The sequence below is a fragment of the Balaenoptera borealis genome (genome assembly GCF_965194805.1).
Source record: "Balaenoptera borealis genome assembly, chromosome: 11".
NCBI lineage: Eukaryota > Metazoa > Chordata > Mammalia > Artiodactyla > Balaenopteridae > Balaenoptera > Balaenoptera borealis.
This window is the reverse complement of record NC_138868.1, coordinates 62145139-62154612: the sequence shown is the minus strand read 5'-3', so window position 1 is coordinate 62154612 and position 9474 is coordinate 62145139. Positions and strand designations below refer to the sequence as shown.

The 9474-nt window shown below is 42.9% G+C and overlaps 1 protein-coding gene across 22 annotated transcripts in view; it reads left to right on the top strand.

Annotated features, from left to right (window-relative positions):
• DLG2 (discs large MAGUK scaffold protein 2) overlaps positions 1-9474 on the top strand; it is a 2068078-nt gene that overhangs the window by 1886875 nt on the left and 171729 nt on the right. The window lies entirely within an intron of this gene.

Below are 9474 nucleotides of genomic sequence, written 5' to 3'. Positions count from 1 at the left end.
ATATGTTCCCATATCTCTTCCCTCTTGCCTTTGTTCTTAATCTAAGCTGTGAACCACAGGGGGAAGGACATGCTCTCTGGAGAAGTCATGAGGAGTGTATGCATAGGGAGAGATGGAGGGAGGGAGGTCAAATAGTATAATTTTATCACCATTCTCTCTGTCTTCCCATCATTGCTCTCCATCTGCACCCCCCCACACACACTTACGTACCTCAGTCTTTTCTCTTCCTGTCAATACTGCCTTGATAATTTTTATGTATGCCGCCTTAAATGTCAGTGGGTGACTTTATCTAGGGTCACATGAACAGTGTTACCAAGGTGAAATATTACAGCAAATGTGCTCCTGGTAGAAAATGTCTGTAGGTAACTCTCCTGTAAATTGTTAAAGAAACATGAGTCCTTATATACAAATAATATGTGCACACCACCCTTAGAGGTAGCAGCTACTGGGCTCAAGTTGATGGTGCACAAACAGCAATCAGAACTCAGTGTCATTAGACTTTTCACTTTTTGGGTAGCCACAACTGTGGATTTTGATGTGAAATTTCTCAAGTTTTAACTGTTAACCCTTGATTCATATTTCTGAAAACATCACAGAGTCAAAGAAGACATGATTGTGGGTCACACATGGTTTGCCTGGTGCTGATTTGTGACCTGCTTCATAACATATTCTGTCATAGAACCTGAACAATGTTCTTACACATTATTATTTTTGTGTATTCTCTCCACTGGGCTAAGAGCTCCTTAAGGGCTAGGTTGTGTCTTATTTCTCCAAGATTGTTGACTACCATGGTTCCCAGGACATAGCAAGTGTTCAAAAGACAAAACAAAACCCTACGCTTTTGCAGGGTTTTTTGTTTTCTTTTGTTGTTGTTGTTTTTTACAAGTGTTAGCCGCTATTCACTCTCTAGAATAATCTTTTATGTCTTAGTTTTCTCAGATATACAGTATCTATTTTGTAAAGTCCCAATATGAGTCATCTTAGGTTACAATAGTAATAACTAATGCTTGCATAAGTAGTTTAGTTTGGAAACTTGATAGTTAACACTTTTAAGGAACTTATAGTCTACCTGATGTAAGAAAAATAGAACTCATTATCACATTTTTTTGGTCCTGCTTTCAGATTTGGTTTATTTGGAGACAGTATGGTGTAAAAAGAGTGCTTTTAGGCTCTGGGGGCAAATGTGGGTTTAAATACTGTCACTGTCATTTGTCAGGCACATGAACTTGAGCAACTCATTTCATTTGTCTGGGCCTCGCTTTGGTAATAATAATAGCCATCTCATAGGATAGTTGTAAGGATTACATTAAGTAATATACATGTGACCTTATACACAATAGAAATTAAATAAATGTTTATTCTTTGGGGGGAAAAGGGCATCTCACTTTCTCACTTCTTTGACTCATTAAAGCCTATATGCACATAGGAAGGAGGGCTGTATATTTTTTTTTGTTTGTTTCTGTTTTCATAATATTGTGTAAGGTTTTTTTTAAATTAATTTATTTATTTGTTTTAAATTTTGGCTGTGTTGGGTATTCGTTGCTGTGCACGGGCTTTCTCTAGTTGCAGCGAGCAGGGGCTACTCTTCATTGTGGTGCACGGGTTTCTAATTGTCGTGGCTTCTCGTTGCAGAGCATGGGCTCTAGGCACGCAGGCTTCAGTAGTTGTGGCACGCGGGCTCAGTAGTTGTGGCGCACGGGCTTAGTTGCTCCGCGTCATGTGGGATCTTCCCGGACCAGGGATCAAACCCATGTCCCCTGTATTGGCAGGCGGATTCTTAACCACTGCACCACCAGGGAAGCCCTGTATATTTGTTTTTTTTTAAGCAAAAATAAAAACGATTAGTACATATGGAGAAACAAATCTTTTCCATATTTGGATAATTACATAGGCCAAAATTAGAAAAACAAAGTGGCATGTATAAGCTTGATATACAGTCCTGGTGTTTTTCATTATTGCTACCTTTAATATTATGCCTTTGACACAAACTTCAAAAGCTGATTCCTGCTAATGTTTTTGACTTGGGAAGCTGTGTGGTCCACAGTGCATTTCAGAGCAGGAACAAATTTCTGGAGGTATGAGTTTAGCCTTAACATGCTGAGATGTCCGAAGAACATCCAGAAGGAGGCACGTAGTAAAGTTAGGTGAATTAAAGTTGGTAAAGAAGAGAAATGTGAGGTGGTGATGGTAGCTGAATGGAGAAGAGAAGCGCTCAGGGAAGATTTTACAGTGTGACAAGAGCAAGGAGTAATAGAAGACTTTGGTTAGCACTTGGAAAACCCTTCCTAGTGGGCTGCAATTATAGGAATCTTCTGGTTCTTCTTGAGCAGACGTTCCAGTCTGAGACAGAACTTCCAGTGTAGGCTTCAGCAAGTAATAATGAGTCCGGCATTGAGAGAGGCACTCTCAGGGCCACAAAAGGAAGAGTGATGATGGCATGATCTCTTAAATGGTTTACAGTCAAATTGGCCACATATTACATAACAATACAATTTATTATAAAATCAGTACAATGCAATGCAGTGTAGATCAGTACAGTGTAGCATGGGGTCATATTGACCAATGGCAATCTTGGAGAATTTGGAGAAGGAAGAGATTCATCCCTGATCTTGCAGTGCGTGGATTAAAGGCCAGGCTCTGGAGCCAGATTGTCTTGTCAAATCCCAGGTCAGTGACTGACTTAGCCTTTCTGCTCCTCAGCTTCCTTGTCTATAAAATGAGGGTAATCCTTGCTACACAAGGTTGTTTTGTAGAAGGAAAGACGGAGCCTCACTGAGAGGCCAAACCGGATGAGTAAGACTATGAGAAGAAAACCAAACCTATTGGCTTGCCAGGCAAGTAGCCTTATGGCACCTTGGAGAAATAATTTCCTGGAGGAAAGATTTAAGAATAGGGCAGAGAATGGTAAAGGAATACACTCAAGGAAAAAGGATATGAGTGTATACTCTGTGTCTGACCAGAGAGGATATTTGAACTCATGCAGACACTCTAGTTTGGATGTGCATCAAGGATAGATAAGGAATAGGAGGTAGGGGCTCACTCTCACTCTCTCATTAATTAATCCCTGTGAACCTCAGTTTCATCATCTGTAAAATGAGCCTCAGAGACTTAAGATTGAACGCGTTTACACATGCAAAGCTCTTAGAATGTGGTGTAGCACAAGTAAATGCTCAGAACATATTGACTGTCATTATAACTATTATCCCATAATCATTTATTGTGTTCCTAATATGTACCATGAACTGTGACAGGCACTGAGATGAAGCAGTGAAGGAAGTTATGGGCAGCCAAGGCAATCCAGGGTAGCAGTTGAGATTGTAGCATCCGGACACATGGACCTGGTTTCAAATCCGAGATCCATCATTTAGTTTCCGCTGTGTCACCTGGAGCAAGTGTCTACTTCTATAAACTCTGGGTGATGCTAACACCTACCACAGAGCTGTTGGGGTAAGAAATTAGATTGATCTGTGTAGAAAGCATTCATTATAGTTCCTGGCATGTAGTAACTTCTCAGTCCTGGAAGGATTGATGAAAACATCAGAGAGAAGTTTAGCGAAACTCAGAAGTGCATAAAATGTGGAGAGCTGGAGAAGGTATGCAATACCAGGGCTTGCCAAGGGAGAAGATACTTTTCAAAGTCCTTTGTTACGTTCGTTAATGTTCTCAAGCCTTAGGGCAAATTGTAAATGAGAAGGTGGCTCACGATGGGCAAAGGTGAATTTCACTAGCTAAAGGATCTGTTGTTTCAAACAGGAATGTATATTGCAAGTCATTTAGCTTACCAGAAATGAAAGTCAAATGGTTTCAGTTACAATTGCGATATATACTTTGGCTACTAAGAATAGCTATGTTTATTATCATCATCATCCTGTGAAGCTGAGAACAGACTTAACTTTTGATCTCTTTGCTGGCAGTTGGATAGAATTAACATAATTATGGTTGGTTGGACCAATCATTTTTGGCAAGAACTTTTTGCTTATCTCATGTATCTATAGGAAATTTAGATTATCATAGTACAGCTGCATTTTTCAGAAATAATAAGATATATCTATGTGTTTGTCCCCACCCTTCTCAAGAAAACAGGAACCATAAAAATAATCTTTGAAAAAAGCCCTTTAGACACAGAAAGTGTCCAGTTTAAAATTCTGTTGGGGATTCACTATCAACAAACAAGAATAAGGAAACACTATGCAGCTGGATTATAATCATACAGAATTACTAGAGATAGGTAACATTTGGAGGCCACTTCCTGCTACATGTTTTCCAGACCTTAGCTCTGGTAGCCTGTGATCATGCAGTCCTGGCAGGTATGGCTGTTAGGCTTATTTCAGAGGTTTAGGAACTTGCCCGAGGTTATACAGCACAGCCACATCTTCTTTCCTCTGCAGCCATGACTTCACAGGTATGTGTGTTCATGAAAGAAATCTGAGTTCATTTTCTGTAGGCAGCTGTGAGTGTTCTCTTGGCCTAATGCCTTTGGTAGTGAGAAGAAGATTGTAAGGGTAGAGTATTTATGAAAACATGGATACTATTGGTAAACAACAGTGTAACAAAGGCAAAGTTTATTGATAAGATTTACCAACTAAATGATGAACCAAAGGTTAAACATGGTGTGAGCTTGGGGGAAAGTGTTAATGGCAGAGTGAAATTAGAACCCAGATCTCTTAGATCCCAGGCTAAAATCCAACTAATGGATTTCAGCCTTTCATCTGTACAGGGTCAGGTGTCTCACTCATGTGATATCTCACTTCACCTGTAATAATGAGTTAGTGAATTAAGGAAATCAATTCAAGAGGTCTGTCCTTTTGTTAAGCCATCTAATTCACTTACCATGCCAGGCACTAACTATAATGTTTAATTCCTTTTCATTGGAGTTGTAGCAGCAAGAAGTCACAGACAGAATGCGACAAATCCCAATCTAAATGTTGTAACAAAGAGCTATGGGAACACAGGTGAAAGAGCAACTCTTGCTGATTTCATGAAATGTTGAGGCTTCATAAAATGTTGACGAGAAGAGCTGACATTTTTACTGGGTCTTGGAGCATGAGTAGGAAGGACTTCAGGAGGTGCTTATGGGAGAGTGGAAGAGGCCTTGTAGAAAGGAGACTTGGAGGTATGAAAATCTGTGAATATTGGGGGTTCTGCGTCTTGGGGCAGGGATTGGGGGAACAAGTGCTGAAGGGAGCATTCTGGCTTCTGTGTCAGTGAGTGCACAACAGTCTGCAATTGGCGACCTTAGAGTCATTATCCAGGGTTGAGGTTGTGTTCATCTGACCTTAGTTTCATGTGTCAATATTTTAATTCATTGATGGCATCTGAAGTACAACTAAATGTAGTTTTACAGCCTGCAATGGGGTCATTGTATTCCACTGGAAAGGAGGAGAGGGAGGAAGGGAATGATTTTCCTTGAGAAACAAATCAGGAGTATACTTGAAAAAATTTCCTCTGTGGAACAAATTCTGATCTGTAGAATAACAAGTTCCTCCATGCATTCGTCTCTACCTTCTCCTCCCAACCCTTTCTGCTGGGGAGGGAAAGTAAGGCAGGGTGATGAGTGTCAGGGTAGGGAGGGAAATTCTGAGTGCTAAGTGGCTTCCGGCCCCATCTGCAGAGGCGAAGAAGGCTAGAGGGCAGATGTGATCAGGACCTATCCCGGAGGAAATGGTGGATGGAAAGTCCCTGAGGCTTGGAGAGAGTCTTCGTCGTCTGCAGAGTTTCATTCAGGCCCGGCATTATCGTACCCCGTAGTCACTTTTGTTCAAGCAGATTGATGGTTTTGGGAAAGTGGTATTTCATTGAAATGGGATTTTACTGGAAGTGGACTCAGTGGTGACTCTTAATGAGTGTCACCCTGCTGACTGTTCAGGGTTGTGTTTTTCATGCCATCTGTTAACATTTCTGAGTTCTCTGCACAGCCAGCAAGTGCTGCAAGTTGTTCCCTGATGTGTACAGTCTCTAGAAGGTTCTGACCAGATGAGCTGGGTGCTGACCAGGGTGCCTTTGTGGCAGAACCTCTCCTAGAAGACTCAGGTCTCATCTGCAGAATTCCTATGGTACTACTTAGGCATCTGTGAGGAGATGCCAGGACTTGGATGAGCACAGCTTCCCCAGAGCACTACGATGCCAGCAGCTCACTGCTGAGACAGTAAAATCATATGTGGTGGCAATTTAGGAAGAAAATATATATTGAAGCAATGGACTAGATCCTTTTGGATCTGAATTTAGGCAATGAAACTTTGACCATCTATGTTGGGGAGGAGTGGTAGGCAAGAGTATAGAGACGTGGGGAGCTGCTGCGTGGTCTTAATTAACCTAGGCCTTCTCAATTTTCTCTTTCAACAGATTGAATGTGAATTACAGAATCAAATCTCTCAAGACTGTTTTTGAGAATTTATATTTTCACTTCTTTTAAATCTGCACACACGCGCATGCTCCCTAGGCAGGGTGTGGGGCTCATCATCTGCTCCCAAAGCATGTCCCAGTTGACCCAATGTGACCCAGAGTGTCAGGAGCACTCTGACAAAGCCCCTCAGGGGCAGTTTAGCGTTTTCTGAACAGGAAATGCTGGGCACATTGTGGTGAAGCCAGGAAAACTGTCTGTCCCACCGAGTTCATGATTTCTACCACTTTTCCTGAAAAACTGAATTGAAAACATCCATGTGCATGTCTATTGTCTTTCCCTCTTTTCTTCTTACATTTTTTTCCTTCATTTATTCAACAGACTTTTATCTATTTATCTAGGACTGGTTATGGACTAAGCACTGAACTAGGTGCCGAGGCCCTGTTTGTAAATGGTCACGTCCTACCTAGGTCCCTAGTGGTGAAGAACTGAGTAGCCACCCATTACAGTGCAGTTTGGTGGTGAGTTCTGAGATGAAGAAGCACTGGATGTCTGTGTGGGAGCACAGAGGGCACCTTATTTATTCAGCAGCTACTCTGTGCCCGGCCACCTAGGCGTGAAGACACCGTCCACGGTCACGTGGACCAGGATCTCACAGCAGCTTGCTACAGAATGTAGATGCACTTGTCTGGATTAATTCTCCCCCTTGTTCTGAGCCTAGACAAATCCCTGAGCCATCTCACCCATGCCTCCTGTCTCTCGGTGCTCCCAAGCTGACCACACAAACCAAATTCTGGTACTGGGTTCTTATCCCCTTATGTATGTATTAAGTAGCTACCAGCAATATCCTGAGGAAATGCCGCCATACATTAAAATAAAATGATTTCTCTTATTTCAGTTTCTGCAGATATTTTAAGGTATCCATTAGATACAAAACTCTGCTGGCTAGGGGCATTAATTGTTAGAGGGGTAGCTGAGGCACCTCTCCTATTCTTGTGAAGTGTGTCCTCCAGGAGGGAAGAGAACAGACATATAACTGTTGCAGGAAGGGGGACCCCTTCCAGGGCCTGAGAGTGGGCTCTTGTCTAACTCTCAGAAATGAATTGTCGGAGGAGACACACATGCTGACAAAGCAAGAGACTTTATTGAGAAGGGGCACCTGGGTGAAGAGCAGGAGGGTAAGGGAACCCAGGAGAACTGCTCTGCCACGTGGCTCGCAATCTTGGGTTTTATGGGAATGGGGTTAGTTTCCGGGTTGTCTCTGGCCAATCGTTCTGACTCAGAGCCCTTCCTGGTGGCACATGCATCACTCAGCCAAGATGGATTCCAGAGAGAAGGATTCTGGGAGGTTGGTAGGACATACGGACCGGCGTCTCCTCTCTCCTTTTGACCCTTCCCGAATTCTTCCTGTTGGTGTTAGCTTGTTAGTTCCTTGTTCCTTACCAGGACCCCCTGTTGTAAGATAACTCATGCAAGTGGCTACTGTCTTGCCTAGCCAGGGTGGGCGGCTTCGGTCAGTGTTTCCCCTAACATAACCAGCAGAATACAAAGCCAGGGCATGGATATCATGATGGTGTGCTCTGTGAATAAAGCAGTTTCATTTTGACCAGGAGAGTTAGGAAATATTTAGATGAGGAAGTGGTAATTTTTCTGGGTCACGAAGATTGGTGAGAATGTCAGCAAAGAGAGAAGCAGCATCATTTTAAAGAATTAAAAGAGATAAGAGGGGCTTCCCTGGTGGCGCAGTGGTTGAGAGTCTGCCTGCCAATGCAGGGGACACGGGTTCGAGCCCTGGTCTGGGAAGATCCCACATGCCGCGGAGCAACTGGGCCCGTGAGCCACAATTGCTGAGCCTGCGCGTCTGGAGCCTGTGCTCTGCAACAAGAGAGGCCGCGATAGTGAGAGGCCCGCGCACCGCGATGAAGAGTGGCCCCCACTTGCCGCAACTAGGGAAGGCCCTCACACAGAAACGAAGACCCAACCCAGACATAAATAAATAAATAACATTAAAAAAAACAACTGAATTTGCATAAATATGAAGGTTTATTTCTAGACTCTATTCTCTTTCATTGACCTATATGTCTATCCTCATGGTCATACCACACTCTCTAAATTAGCTTTATAAAAAAAAAAAAAAAGAGATAAGAATGGGAGAGTACAGAGTATGCTCTGAAAACACTGGGGCACTTGGAATCTTGTAAGGGAGGGTTGTCATTAAGAAAAAAGGGAGGCCGAGGGCAGATCACAAGAGCCTTGAGTGTCAGGCTAAAGCGTTTGAGGTCCATTCTCTGCTAGTCTAATTCTCATCTAGAGACAGAGCCCCAAACTCGGTAAAAATTGCATCACATAAGGGTGAGAGGTGGCAGTAGGATGGAAAACCCTCAATCGCTGCTTGAGGGACTCCCAGTCTGATGGACACCCAGCCTTATCCACAGAACAGTATAAATTCAGTGTTCTAAAATTGAATATTCACCTATTAAGAAAAGTTTCTCAGCCTCCCCACTCAGTGTGGTTTATTTTCCTACTCCTTGAATGTGCATGGTCACTTTCACTAACAGATAAAATATATTTATTTCTTTGTGAAAATGGCCCCCCAAAGAAATTCCTCCTGTGATGGAGGAATGAAAAGAAGTGACTAATATTTTACTGGATTTCATGAGTGGATATGACACGTATAGTGATAGTCACAAATCTGGGAATTTTCAGGTGGCCCAAGGTGTAGCCTTCCTGGATTTATGGGCAAAATATATTTAATTCAGGACAAAGAAAAAGTAGTGGTAACATGCATAGGAAAGATTTTTTTTTCCCTTAAATTTATTTATTTATTTATTTATTTTTGGCTGTGTTGGGTCTTCGTTTCTGTGTGAGGGCTTTCTTTGGTTGTGGCGAGCAGGGGCCACTCTTCATCGCGGTGCACGGGCCTCTCATTGTCGCGGCCTCTCTTGTTGCGGAGCACAGGCTCCAGACGCGCAGGCTCAGTAGTTGTGGCTCACGGGCCCAGTTGCTCCGCGGCATGTGGGATCTTCCCAGACCAGGGCTCGAACCCGTGTCCCCTGCATTGGCAGGCAGATTCTCAACCACTGCGCCACCAGGGAAGCCCCATAGGAAAGATTTATGCTGATTAAGAGAATTGT